The sequence below is a fragment of the Protopterus annectens genome, chromosome 5.part0, assembly GCF_019279795.1.
Source record: "Protopterus annectens isolate FY-2018-M chromosome 5.part0, PAN1.0, whole genome shotgun sequence".
Classification (NCBI taxonomy): Eukaryota; Metazoa; Chordata; order Ceratodontiformes; family Protopteridae; genus Protopterus; species Protopterus annectens.
Genome location: NC_056735.1, coordinates 803,584,252 through 803,597,994, shown reverse-complemented (window position 1 = coordinate 803,597,994; position 13,743 = coordinate 803,584,252). Strand labels below are relative to the sequence as shown.

The 13,743-nt window shown below is 36.8% G+C and overlaps 1 long non-coding RNA gene across 1 annotated transcript in view; it reads right to left on the bottom strand.

The window, feature by feature from the left end:
* Positions 1-13,743, bottom strand: part of LOC122802840 — a 128,276-nt gene that overhangs the window by 10,463 nt on the left and 104,070 nt on the right. The window contains exon 2 of the long non-coding RNA XR_006364998.1: positions 8,053-8,179. This is a non-coding gene — a long non-coding RNA (uncharacterized LOC122802840). The remainder of the gene's footprint in view (positions 1-8,052; positions 8,180-13,743) is intronic.

Here is a 13,743-nt window from a genome sequence, read left to right as displayed (position 1 = left end):
GTTAAACCATACAAGCTGATGAAGCACACGTATTCTGTTTGATCACCAAGCTTCTTTTGTGGATTCAGGTATAATCGTGATATTAGCTGCATTTAAACAATTGATGCCATTGCTTAAACCACATAGCAATGATTCATGGACTTGTTACTCATGACCTGTTACTGTGTGATAAAAGCAGGTGTGAGATGATGTAGTAATTATTAGCCTGCTATCTCTCTTCCACATTTAGTCAGGGCCCATGGTCATGTTTTCTTTTTATGCTTAGCTAATTATTTCTTTATGAGATTGTCTGTTCTAGTTAAATGTAGTTAAAAGGAATTCAAGGATGTGGATTTTCTTTTTATCTTTAAATTGTATTGTTAACGATTTCAGAACTAAAAGCAAAGCTTAAAATTGTATTATCTTTGCACTTGGCAGGGTGATCCAGCAGTTGGGTACCAAGATAACTCATGACATGATCTTAAGGAGTCAAAAAATTGGAAAATTACTACATGGTTATATTTAAGACCAATAATTTCACCTGTTTTTAATTTATTAAATCACCAGATGACTTGTACAAGACATTATTCCTCCCATTGCTATTCAAAGGGACCAAGATGTTAGTAATAATAATATTTTCTCCTTATAGGTGGTGTTTTACTCTCCAGGTAGACTTCAGTCATCATTAATCATTTCATAATAAATATGGTCCAATGCTAAATCCTGATTCCCTACAGATGTTAGTAAATCTATGTCTGGAAGGATAGATATAAGAGATTGTGATGGCCGAACATTATAAAAGCTGTTAAAAATGGTATGGTAAGGGTAAAATATACATAACTGACATTAAGAGTGTGCAACGTTTTGAAAGCTGCCAGTTCTGATAATTGTTCTTTTCTGTTTTAGAGTCACTTTTTCATCTATAAATTTTGTTTGCTGAGCTCTTTATCCATTAGAAACTCACTGCACTGTTTCTTTATATAATTTGCATTGTCCTGCACTTACCTTATGACTGCATATGCCCATCACATGAGAGTACACTGGATTTTTAGAGTAGGATAACTGTCTAGGGAGCTTCATGGTAGTGGTGTTTATGGAATGAAGCCCATTGTGACTGCTATAAAAAATATCACCTAGTCCAGTAAATTGACTCTCATATGGTACTACTGCTACTTGTAAATGTGCTTGTTTTCTTAGACTGATCATGCAAGTGTTTCCACTCTGTGTGAAATACTAGGGAACAATGGGTTCCTTTGAACATGTTACTACATTGGGTTTTACACAGCCAATGGAGAGGTCTGCTTGTGCATCACAAATATCTCAGAATCCTCCTCCACCACTGCATGGACAGTACATTGTTGGCCAATGTGCAATGCTTACATGAGCACCTAGTTACTTTAGGCCTGAAGAGAGCTACATTTCATGATCTGATAAAAAAGGGATATTATTGGTTAAGAAGTTTTTCAGACATGTCTGTTAATGCCTCTGGCACACTGTCTTAAACTACAATATAAGCATGTTTACAAGATTGTCAGCTTGTTCACATTGTGTTATTTTTCACTTCAACTTCTGAAACCAGCAGGGATGTGAGAAGTTTGTCTGTCAAAATTTCTACAGTAACGTTTTCTGTAGTCACATTTATTGGAGCTTAGTAGTTGGAATGTTATGAGTGCATTTATTTTCTTTGTGATAATAAAATAACAATTTTAAATTTTAAAAAGTAATGCTTAATTCCTTTTCAAAGTAAACCATTGTTCCCTTGTAGTCATTATTATGGCACAATGAAAAACTGTATATTTCAACAAAAGCATGTTTAGTTAATTTGTCAACAATTTGATTTTTACGTATTATGTAGTGTTGTAAAGATATGTGATAACCTGACACTGTACTGCATATAGAGATCATACTAATGGTAAATGATGATTCTGGACAATCATCAGCAGATACATCCTGAAAACAGCATTGACTCCTAGGAACAAGATCCAAGCTATAAATCAATTTGTTCTTCCTGTCCTAACTTATAGTTTTGGAGTGATTGACTGACCCCAAAAAGTGTTGGATAGATTGGATATTAAAACAAGAAGGATTCTTCATGCTCACCAAATGATTTATAAAAATCAGTGTATACCAAGATTATATATTCCCTGTTCTGAAGGAGGGATGAGCCTCCTTGAAATTGATTACATGCATAGATCTGCAATCATGGGACTCCACACATATCTGCTGACCTCACAAGATCCAAATGTGGTGAAAGTTTTGAAACATGAGGAGAATATCTCTAAGATGACATCTCTGCTTAATTTAGCAGAAGCATATCGATGTCAAGCAGGAATGGAAATCAAACCAGAAGTGGATAAAAACCAGGCAGCAACTGAATGTGCTAAAAAATCAAAAAAAAAAGAATATAAGGTGAAGGACCAGATGAGAAGGCAAGAAATGTGGAAAAAGCATAAATACAGTTGCAAGTATAGAAAACTTCTGGAAGAGCCTCATGTTGATCAAGAACAAATGCATGAATGGTTAAGGAGAGGTGAATTTACATCAAGAAATGAAAGGTTAATATTGGCAGCCCAAGATAGTGAGCTACTTGCATGCTGGTTTACTAGGTCCATTGAACATGTGGGAGAAACAGACATATGTAGGTTTTGTGGAACCGAATTGGAAAGAATCACACACCTTATTGCCGGTTGTGACTCTCTAATGCCAGAGGGACTGCATATTGAAAGGCATAATAATATGGCAAGATTGTTACACTGGAGATTGTGCAAACATTATGGTATTGAAGTGGCTGAAAAACACTGGAAACATGAGCCACAGAGAATCATAGAAAATGATGAAGTTTACATCACTTGGGATCACCCAATACCAACAGTCCAAAAGATAGATGCTAGAAAACCGGATATAGTGGTCCAAGAAAAGAAGACAAAAGTAGCATTGATCATTGAAATCACCACACCTAGTGACTACAGTGTCTTGTGTACAGAGAGACACAAAATCATAAAATACCTCGATCTACAGGCAGAAATGAGAGCCATGTGGAAGAAAGATACCCAGAGAGTTCCAATAGTAGTAGGAGCAATTGGTTTTATAAAAAATAATTTACAATCATATTTAGATATGTTACCAATTCATGTAATGCCATACGAATTGCAGAAGGAGTCATTACTGGGCACATTGCGGGTGCTGTGAAGAGCACTTTTGGCTAACATGAAAGAGTGAAACAACACTAATTTCATGAACTTTAATCATACTTTGACTTAGGAATGGGGTCCATTCCCATCATGCTATTAGAAACCCAAAAGACTTGGAGAAATTAAAAACAACAGAAGCCATACTGCCTTAGCTTCTTGGTATGTCAGGTTGTTCTATTAGGCATTATTTAAAACATGGCCAACAATGTTGACAGAACTAAGAGTAAGGCAGGATGTAACTAGTATAGTAGAAAGATACGTAAAGTAGAGCTGCAGGAGGCTAAATCTGGGACAAAGGGGACTGTAAGAAGATGCATTGATATTCGCTTTCAAAGAATTATTGTAACACAAGGGAATGATGTTGTAAAACCTATGATGTGGTCATGATATATGATGGAAAACGTGATATGGTCATGAAATATGATGGAAAACATGTGATATGGTCATAACACAACACTATGTGTGGATAACGAGATGAGAAGAAGAGAACAGGTAATATAATAAGTATATGATGCCTTCCATATATTTTTGGTTAGCAGGTGTTACTGTAATAACTTTATGTAAAGGGAATAATGCAGAACATGTATTATATCCTGATTGTGTTCACAGCATAAAGAAACCTTGGTCGGGTTATCATTAATTAAATCCTGTATAAGCTGGACAGTTTCTTCATGTAAGCATCACTCTACTGAGACCTTGAGGGTATGCAGTGAGCATTTATATGTCAGGGATGAGATGTTTCTGTATATAGATACTAGTGATGCCTCATCTGGAAGGACGTTTCCAACTGTGGCACTCACCCCTGAGGAAAGGTAATGATTATCCAATTACTGCACAAGTTAAGTATATTCTAGGAGCTGCCAGTGGAAGCTCTAAGCATGTATCTGCTGATAATTAGGTAAAGATGTTATGACTGAAAAATATAATGTCTCATGTTATAAAGTAGACATTCATTAAGGAAAACAATATATGAAATAACAACACAGTTACTCTGATGAAGAAAAGCTGGCACCAGTAAGGTATTAGGGATTGACTGTCACTAAAGGAAATTAGCTAGGATTAAAATGGCCCACAAGGGCAGCTAGCCTAGTATTTACCTATGAACCTAGATATTAAATGGGTTCAAAAGGACAGAGTCTGCCTGATAAAGTGGTCAAACATAAAGAGTTAAAGCTGATTTTTATGTGTGGTGGCAAATCCCTGGACACTTGTTATTGAGGGAGGTACACCTCATGTACAATTACTTTACATAATCAACTGTGAGATAGCTTTGTCTTAGAAAAATGGGAACAAGTTTAAGGTTTGCATATCAGATATTTTGTTTTGGCTGTTAGTACAATTGGGCTGTTGAGCATATCCCTTCAAAAACAGCTAGCACAACAAACAGTAAACGTAAAGAATATTTAATGAAAATTGAAAAGTACAAGAGGTGTACAGGTGATATACAAAACACAAACCATTTTCAGCCAAAGCACACACCCTTTTTCAAAAATCCATGAGAATGCATCATTGAAACCTGGAAATAATGCCTCTAATCTCACAATCCAGGTCTGCTCCTTGTTATTCAATAAATCATGCCACCCAAGTTAATTAGGTCTCCTAATACAAATATGATCTATGGCTGTAAATCTAAAAATAGCTGTAGGATGTTGCAAAACTTGCTTATGTAAAGCATTGGACATTCTTTTGTTCCTAATATCACTTTAATTTTCAGAAATATGCAATTTAAACTGTCTAGAAGTTTGCCCTACATAAAAGGCAGAAAATGCACATTCTACTAAATATATAACCCATCCAGAAATACAGTTATTAAAAATCTGATATCAAATACTTGAGATGTATTAACTGATGGAAATTGTTTAATTTTCATAACACGTTTCTAAGCCATACAATGTTCACAGGGAAAACAACCCACTATGGGTAAACCATCCATAGAAGACTGCCCATAACCTGTAGAATAACCAGATTTTTAAAATTACTTAAAAAATGACCAATCATTTTGCCTCCTCTATATGTGAGCGTATGTTTACATATAGAAAAGTGATGATGTCATCTTTATCAGAAACCAGTCTAGAAAGCAGAGATTGTTAATCGCAATTTGCAGTCACATCCATCCATCCCAGAATCAAGACCCAAAAATGAACAATAATAGTCCAATACATCAAGAACCACCAAAGTGCTGAAGAAGGGAGAAAGTTCAGTTCCATCAATGAGCCAACAGCATAATCAACCGAATGGTATAAGCACAAATGCTCAGCACGTATGGCAACAGTAAAGGGCCAAAAGCCATCGTATAACTATAACAAAATGGTCAGAACAATGAACGGTGAATGTAAAGAATATTTAATGAAAATTCAAAAAGTACAAGAGACTACTTTTTTACTGAGCCTTTTCAGCCTTTCTTACTAATTATTTGAAAACTTTGTTAATTGGTGTAAGATCTAGAATTAAGGACACTACTGAATTTCTTAATATATACAACATGGTATATGCAACCATTACACATCAAGTCTTTATACGCAAACATTCCACACTGGGCCGGTTTATTGGCTGTTGAATTTTGTTTAAATAAATTGGTTTGTACAGCTCTACTATATGAGAACAGCTATAATATTTATTTAGATGAAGTTGATATTTGGAGACGTTATCTTGATGGTTGCTGGCTAGTATGGAAATCTGATGTTATTTATTTAGAAGAGTTTACACAACATTTGAATGATATTAAGTGGTGCTTACAGTTTACTGTTGTTTATGATATTCAGGAAATTTCTTTTTTTCAATGTCAAGGTCACTAAAAATGTTGATGGAACATTAAACACCCCCTTGTTTCATAAAGAGTTTCATTATAACTCTTTATTAGATGTTAATAGTTGTCATCCACAGTATATTTTTAATAATATTCCTAAATCACAGTTTTTAAGGGTTAAGAGAATTTGCTCTTCCAAGGACGTGTTGTTGAAACACAATAAAGAGCTTACATCCAGGTTTAGAGCTAATGGATATAACAAGATTGTCACAGAACATACTCACAATTTTGCCCAGTTTGTTAATAGAAATACCTTATTGGAATATCACGTCCAAAATAAACATACTACAAATATCTGTTTTGTTACCAGTCTTTGGCAGCAATACCAAATTATTTTGTGAATTGATTCATGGACATTGGGGAATTCTTTTGGCCAAAAATAAGTTGGCCAAATTGTTACCAACATGGTGTATGTTTACATATAGAGGAGGCAAAACAATTGGTAATTTTTAAAATCATTTAAAAAAAAGCTGGTTATTCTGCAGGTTATGGGCAGTCTTCTATGGACAGTTTACCCCTAAAGGGTTGTTTTCCCTGTGGACATTGTATAACTTGCAAACATGTTATGAAAATTAAACAATTTTCATCAGCTAATATGTCTAAAGCATTTGATATCAGATGTTTTAATAACTGCATTTCTGAATGGGTCATGTATTTAGTACGGGTTTATATTATAACATCAAAGTATTAAAATGTTGAATGTTATAATATCGAACCCAAAACAGTGAATGCTGGAAACAGCGAAGCTGCAGAATACTGAATTCTTTCCTAGGGAAAGAATTCGGTGGGCTGTTTCTGCCACTTTGCTATTTTCTCCACTATGGTGTGAAGGTTATGGACCGGGTTAAGGTAAGTGTGCAAACGGACCGAGTTAAGGTGAGTGTGGGAATGGGATAGTTAGGGGCCTTAGGGTTGGGAGTGGGTAAGGTCAGTGTGCGATAGTTACGGACCTTAGGGTTAGGGAGCGGGTAAGGTCAGTGTGTGATAGTTACAGACCTTAGGGTTTGGGTTTAGGTAAGTAGATAGATAGTAGTGTATGTGCACTTTAGTGTAGGGTTAGAAGTAGGATTTTAAGTGTATATGTGTGGATTACTTTTTTTGGTGTTCTTGTGTTGTGTGTGTGTTTCTCGGTACAGCGAATTTTTTCCCTGGGAAAAAATTTGCTGTTCTGAGCTTTTGATTATATCACATTTCGACATTCCAAGTTCGAGCTTATGGTGTTCTATATTTTGGGATTTCAATTATGTGATATACACCCATTTAGTACAATGCACCTCTTCTACTTTTATGTAGAACAAACTTCTTAACAGCTTAAATTGCATATTTCTGAACATTTAAGTGATATTAGGAACAAAAGAAAGTCCAATGCTTTATATAAACATATTTTGCAACATCCTACAGATATTTTTAGATTTACAGCCATAGATCGTATTTGTATCAGGGGACCTAATACAGTTGGGTGGCATGATTAATTGAATAAGAAAGAGCAGATCTGGATTGTGAGATTAGTGGTGTTATTTCCTCCAGGTTTAAATGATGCATTTTGATTGTTTTTTTGGGAATGGGGTGTGTATCTCACCTTTGAGATATATTGTGCAAGTATGTAATGCATTTTTATGTGTTTTATGTGGCACCGAGGAAGGCTTTGGCTGAAACCGGTTTGCCTTTTGTACATTATCTGTACATCTCTTGTACTTTTTGAATTATTACTAAATATTCTTTATGTTCACCATTCATTGTGCTGGCTGTTTATGAAGTTATGCATTGGCTTTTGGCTCTGTTTTGTTGACTTATGTGCAGAGCGTTTGTACTTACACTGTTGAGCATATCCCCAAACTTCTTCCTCCCACAACATAAGATTGTAGATCCTTGGAATACATTGCTGACAGAAAGCAAGAGTTGCAGTCAAGCCAGGACAGTGATGTTACTGATATGATTATAGAAACAAAATGAACAGTTGCACCCCTTTAAGGCCTTTGATGAATGCCTATCTTCAAAGAACATTAAAACACACATATGGACATTGATTTCTATAATACATTTAATCTACATTTAGCAAATTATATTGTATTGTACCACTGAAATAAAGGGCAATCCTGTCGTCCGTGATAAACCTCAGGCTTCATGCATGCTAAACGACATCTCCCTTTACGTCCATAGCATCTCCTTGAACCCATATCTGCATCCACATCTTCAGCTTCAGCTATGAAGAAAAAAATGAAAGAAAACAGAATTCAGCTGTTTTAACCATTTAGGTAAGGATGTATTTTTGATTTACATACCTAAAACATGTGCAATATTATTTGACAGCAGATAATTGCCTAATCATTAATTCATTCATCCTACTCATTTTGCAGTTTATTACAAAATACAGAGATCCTACTTGATCTCTGACTTAGTTTTTCAGTGCCATGACATATTCACAGTGGCTGTCTCGGGCCATTTTCTTGCATTCTGGATCACATACACAATAGCCTTGCCTGCCATTAATGTCTCTGGTATAGGAGTATGTCCAATGTATTTGCCCCCATATCTTTAAAAATGTTTTAAAAATTCTTTTTTTTAATTCATTTTATTCATTTTTCCCCTCACACTATCACACTGCCTTCTAGTGAGCTACATTAAGAAGTATTGTTAGAAGTTCAAACTAATAAAAAATTAGCACCACCAGTACAACTAAAAAATCACAATAAGGAGTTGTAAAGACACACTGGATACTTATATTTGAGCATTTTCATTCATGTGTAATATAAGAACTTTATCTAAAATAAAAAAAAATACAGTAGTCATAATTTTGTATATGTTTTCAAACACATCACATATCCAAATTGGGCCAATCACAACCAAGCCAAACTCCTTAAAGCTAAAACATTTATACAAGAGAAAAAAATGCATCTAGTTTAAACTGTCCATATAATTCATGAAGCTCTAATAAATTGTTTAAATAACTGCCTCTAATATCCATATCCATTTGATCTATAACTAAAAAGTTATTTTTTGACTGTTGTAAATCATGTTTTGCTGATGCATTGGTATTGTCCTAATTCAGTTTACCGTAATAATGTTTGTGCATATGTTCTTATAATTTTACCTGTATAATATGCAGGACATGATGAACCTGCTAAATAAACCAGACCTTTAGTATATCACATATACTCTTTTGTAACACAAAACATGCTTTCATTATTTTGTACTGAAAAAAATGGGAACTGTTTAAGAAACGTCATTCAGAACAAGCACCACTGGGGCAAGTACCTTTCTTGTCATTTCCAATATCAACACCAAGATTATATGGACCTTTTACTTTATTTTGTGGCAAAAATTTCACTTTAGGTGTTCCAGCCAGAACATGACTCAAATCCATGTTTCCAAGAATTACCTTCCAGTTATCATAACTATTTCATAATAGAAATTGCATTAATAGAATAAGTGAAACACATAACCCTCCCAAAGTTGACATTTACGTGCTCAGTAGAGGTCACCTCTCCTTCCCTGGAATTAGCCAGTGTAGAACAAAACTGAGAGGAGCTAAAAACTCAGATCTCTTTTCTAACCATCTTTACCTTTCTCTGGTTTCATAATACAATTTTCTGTATGCTTATTATTCTCACATCTGATGTATGTGTAGCCTTTACCAGCATTTCACGTTGGGTGACTTCCCAGAGGTGCTGGATGTATGCATTACCAACTAGACAGGTCATAATGAACAGCTTCCTTTTAAATAGGCAACAGACATGTTTTAATGGTACATTGAGCACTATTAAAGTGCAGGTATTATTGGAAAATGTTTATTTTTTTGCACACCTTGGGAGCTAAAGCCATACCATTCCTGGCAATGGCAATAGCCAAATAATTCAATTCGTTATCATTCTTTAAGGAAATGAACCTCAAAAAAATGGCAATGTTTTCCAACTCTTTCAGGAATTCATAAAGTTCTTCTTTTGATCCTTTCATTAAAAATATAAATCATCAGTATAACATATATAAAAAGCAACATCTTCTTGAGAATTCTTATTTGATGATGGAAGTAGTTCTTCTAACACACTTAGGACTTGACTGGCATGACCAGGTGCCCCAGGAGCACTCATAGCCTCTTGCTTCATCTACTTCCAAATATGGTTGTTGTGTAAAAAAGATATTATTCACAACAAAATGAAATACAAATATAATGTATTTCATCGGTACTGACATTTGTTTTAGCCACTGCAAAAAAAAAAAAATCAAATTCAATATTATGTTTATGAAGCATGCACAACTTTTTAATAAAATGAGAAAAATGTGTAATGCATGAAGGAACAAAATGCATTTCTTTTAAAGATTTTCATAGGGGAATATCCCTATGGGTTCTGTTTTTACTTGCTTAGAATGGAAGGGATGTGTAATACGATCTTTATGAATATTTGGGATTTTAAACAAGTACCCTAACTTAGGGTTTTTGGGCATACATGAAATTACAGATGTTAATACTAATCAAACTGTTTTCTACAAATTCCCAAAGAACAGAATCTAAATACAAATAAACCTAATTAAACTTATTCCAGTGAACAATTTGGTAACTGGTTCCATCTTCCGAACTTTTAGAGATAGCAACCACATAATCAGCTTCATACATCAATACTGTATTATTACCTTTCTCTGCTTTCATAACCCTAATATCTTTAGCTCTCCTCATGTCATCATGAGTGCTTTTCAACATTTGTCAAGTTATAGAAAGATCTATTCCACCATCTTGAATTAACACATTTAAATATATGTCTTTCACATAGCTTTTGAAAAGTGTTCAAATTCTGGTGTATGAGGAATAAAAGTCAGTTTCCTGGTATATTATAATATAGCCCATTTTCATGGGATACTGAAGACCATTGATTGCACTTCCATTTTCATAACATGTCTTGTACCTGTTCCACATGGCTTCTGGTACATCAACAGGGGGGGCTTCCAATCAGCTGCCAGATGGTGTGTAATGCACATGGTATTTATATGCAATGTTCTGTATATTTGGTATGATTTTCACATCTGGCATATGTGCGGCCTTTACTAGCATTTTGTTTTGAGTGACTTCCCTGAGGTGGTAGGTGCATGCATTACCAACTATACAGGTCACAATGAGCAGCTTCCTTTCAAATAGGCAACAGACCACATTTAATGGTTTCCATTATCGTGTCTTGCAGGTGATGGTGTATATGCTTTGGTACTATGGGTAATCCATGCAAAACCCACTGACCATAACTGAGATGGCATACAACATCAAGGATTCACAGACAGAGAACATTGCTGAACATGTGTACAGCATTCTGAAGATGTGCTTCCAATGCTTGGATATTTCTAATAGTGCATAGCAGTATGTCCATGAGATCTGCAATCTGTTCTTCTTCTTCTTATTTCTATTATTACTATTTATTTGCTCTTGTTGCACCCAATATCTGTCATTCATCAGCATCCCTTTCTTCTAATTAGCCCAATCTCCCCCATCTTTAAGTGAGGCCCATCATTCAGACAGCCAGGAGGAGTGTTTCAGGGGTTTTTACATTATGTTGCCCAGTCTCTACATGTGACTGGTTACACAGAGGACAGGATCGGTGCAATGGGCTGACTGTGCTGGTCATCCCTCACTTCTGCAAGGAGATGTTGTCAACAAGCAACCTGCTCCAAATCCTGACACAGACTAAGCAGCATTCCTCAGTCTGCACTAGGGAAATTGCACTTTTCCATGTGTTTTCTGGTTGCTTGTAGCCTTCTTCTTTCCCCATGAGAGGCAAGTGTGCAATGATCTTTAACTCTTCACTCTCCTTGCCTGGCTTTGTCCAGTGCCACAGCTGTTAATCAAACTGGATCATGGACAGATCTACTTTGCTCTGTTCCACTGAGCCATTCTCAGCAGTCAGTTGTATGTATCATGTGCCATGTTATGCAATATCATAGTACAGCAGCTAGAACCTGGGAACATCGTATCTGATGCACCTGCTGTTGTAGGAGAGGAGGAGAAGGGTGCAGACTCATCAGTGGAATGGCTTTATTACTACATGCAAGAGAGTGACAGGTGCAATACACTGTGGCACTGGCAAAGAGGCAGTGCATGGTCCACAAATATGGTCCATAATAAAGACAATACAGAACACATCTGATGCATGCATTAACAAACCCTTTCTATGCATTACTGTGCATCGAATGGCTTGTCTGTCCATCAGATAATACCTTACCCGCACAGATCTTATAGGTTGATGGAACATTCATCATCATTTATACAGGTGGGATGAAGCACAGTGAAAGGAGATGGCAATGTTATCATGTGGATAATGTCATATGAAGTGAGTGCAGTAGTCTGTATGGCAGGTAGCAGGTTGGTAGGAGTCAGGGATTATATCCTCCAGTGTCAGGGTAGAGCTTCTACATTGGCAGTGTTGGTTGGGTGTGCCAGCTGACCCTGCAGTTTCAGTGTTAGTGCATTATGCATGGCAGTTGGTGTTGGTGGTGGCAGGTGGTAGCAGGTTGGTAAGAGTCAGGGATTATAACCTCCAGTGTCAGAGTAGAGCTTCTATATTGGCAATGCTGGTCAGATGTGCCAGGTGGCCCTGCAGTTTCAGAGTTGATGCATTATGCATGATGGGTGGTGTTACAGTCTAAGAGCACATGCAGGATCCCCAGTGTGGTACTCCTTGTTGACAGCCAATAGAATTACCCTAAGGACTGGCAAGGTTATGTATGGCTCTCTGGTGGTCAGCATATGATAGGTACATTGCATCCTTTAACTAAAAAGATCATCTCTACTTGACTCCTAGTAGACTATTCTCTATCTGTTAAACCTAGCACTTGCTCCTACAGTACTTATTACCTTGATACGGCACTCTTGTCATAGATAGTACCCCAAAACCCCAATTCTCGGTCACCCACATCTCCCGGAATCTTTTTTTAAAGTTTTTTGTCTATCCGTCTAGCATGTCGAGGGATCAGTTGCTAGTGTCCTCTCCTGCTCAGCTGGTGAACCTGGGAATATTGAGGCAATGTTACAATTGCCTCATGTACAGACAACCCTCTCCTCCTCCCACAAAACACAAATACATGCGAGAGATGCAACTATACGGCCAAACTGGAGGCTGAGCTCTCTCAACATAGGACTGGCAAGACCAGTCAGGAGGAGAAGGTTACCACACACACTATAGACCCAGTCTCACATAGTACCATTACAACCTCAAATCATACACATAAACACACAAAGACATACTCGGAGGCTCTGATCAAAAATCTACCAAAACAGCAGAGGCCACCAAAGCAGACACCCAAACAACCACCACCTCAGAACACAACACCTGCAACACATAGACCTCACAGTCAGAGTGTCAAACAGTCACAGCCCTTCAAACACAATGCCTGACACACTAGTCATTGGTGACTCCATAGTCAGACACACTGACACTAGACTGAGTAAGGAGAAGGTCACAGTAAGCTGTCTGTCGGGCGCTAGAAAGCACTCAGGTCTCTCAACAGCAGGTACAAATATGACTCAGTCATTGTCCACGCTGGTGTAAATGACCTGAGACGTACCTCCTTGGACTACATGAAAAGAGACATTGAGGAGCTCTCTGATTATGTAGCCCAGGCAGGTATGACCCTGACCTTGAGCAGTATCCTACCTTCACCAAGAATGATGCCACAATACAGAGATAAGATGATCAGCTTTAACAATTGGCTTAAACACTGGTGTCATTCAAAGGGGATCCAGTATCTGTCTGCCTGGGATGACAGGCTGGACAAGCCACGCTGTGCACC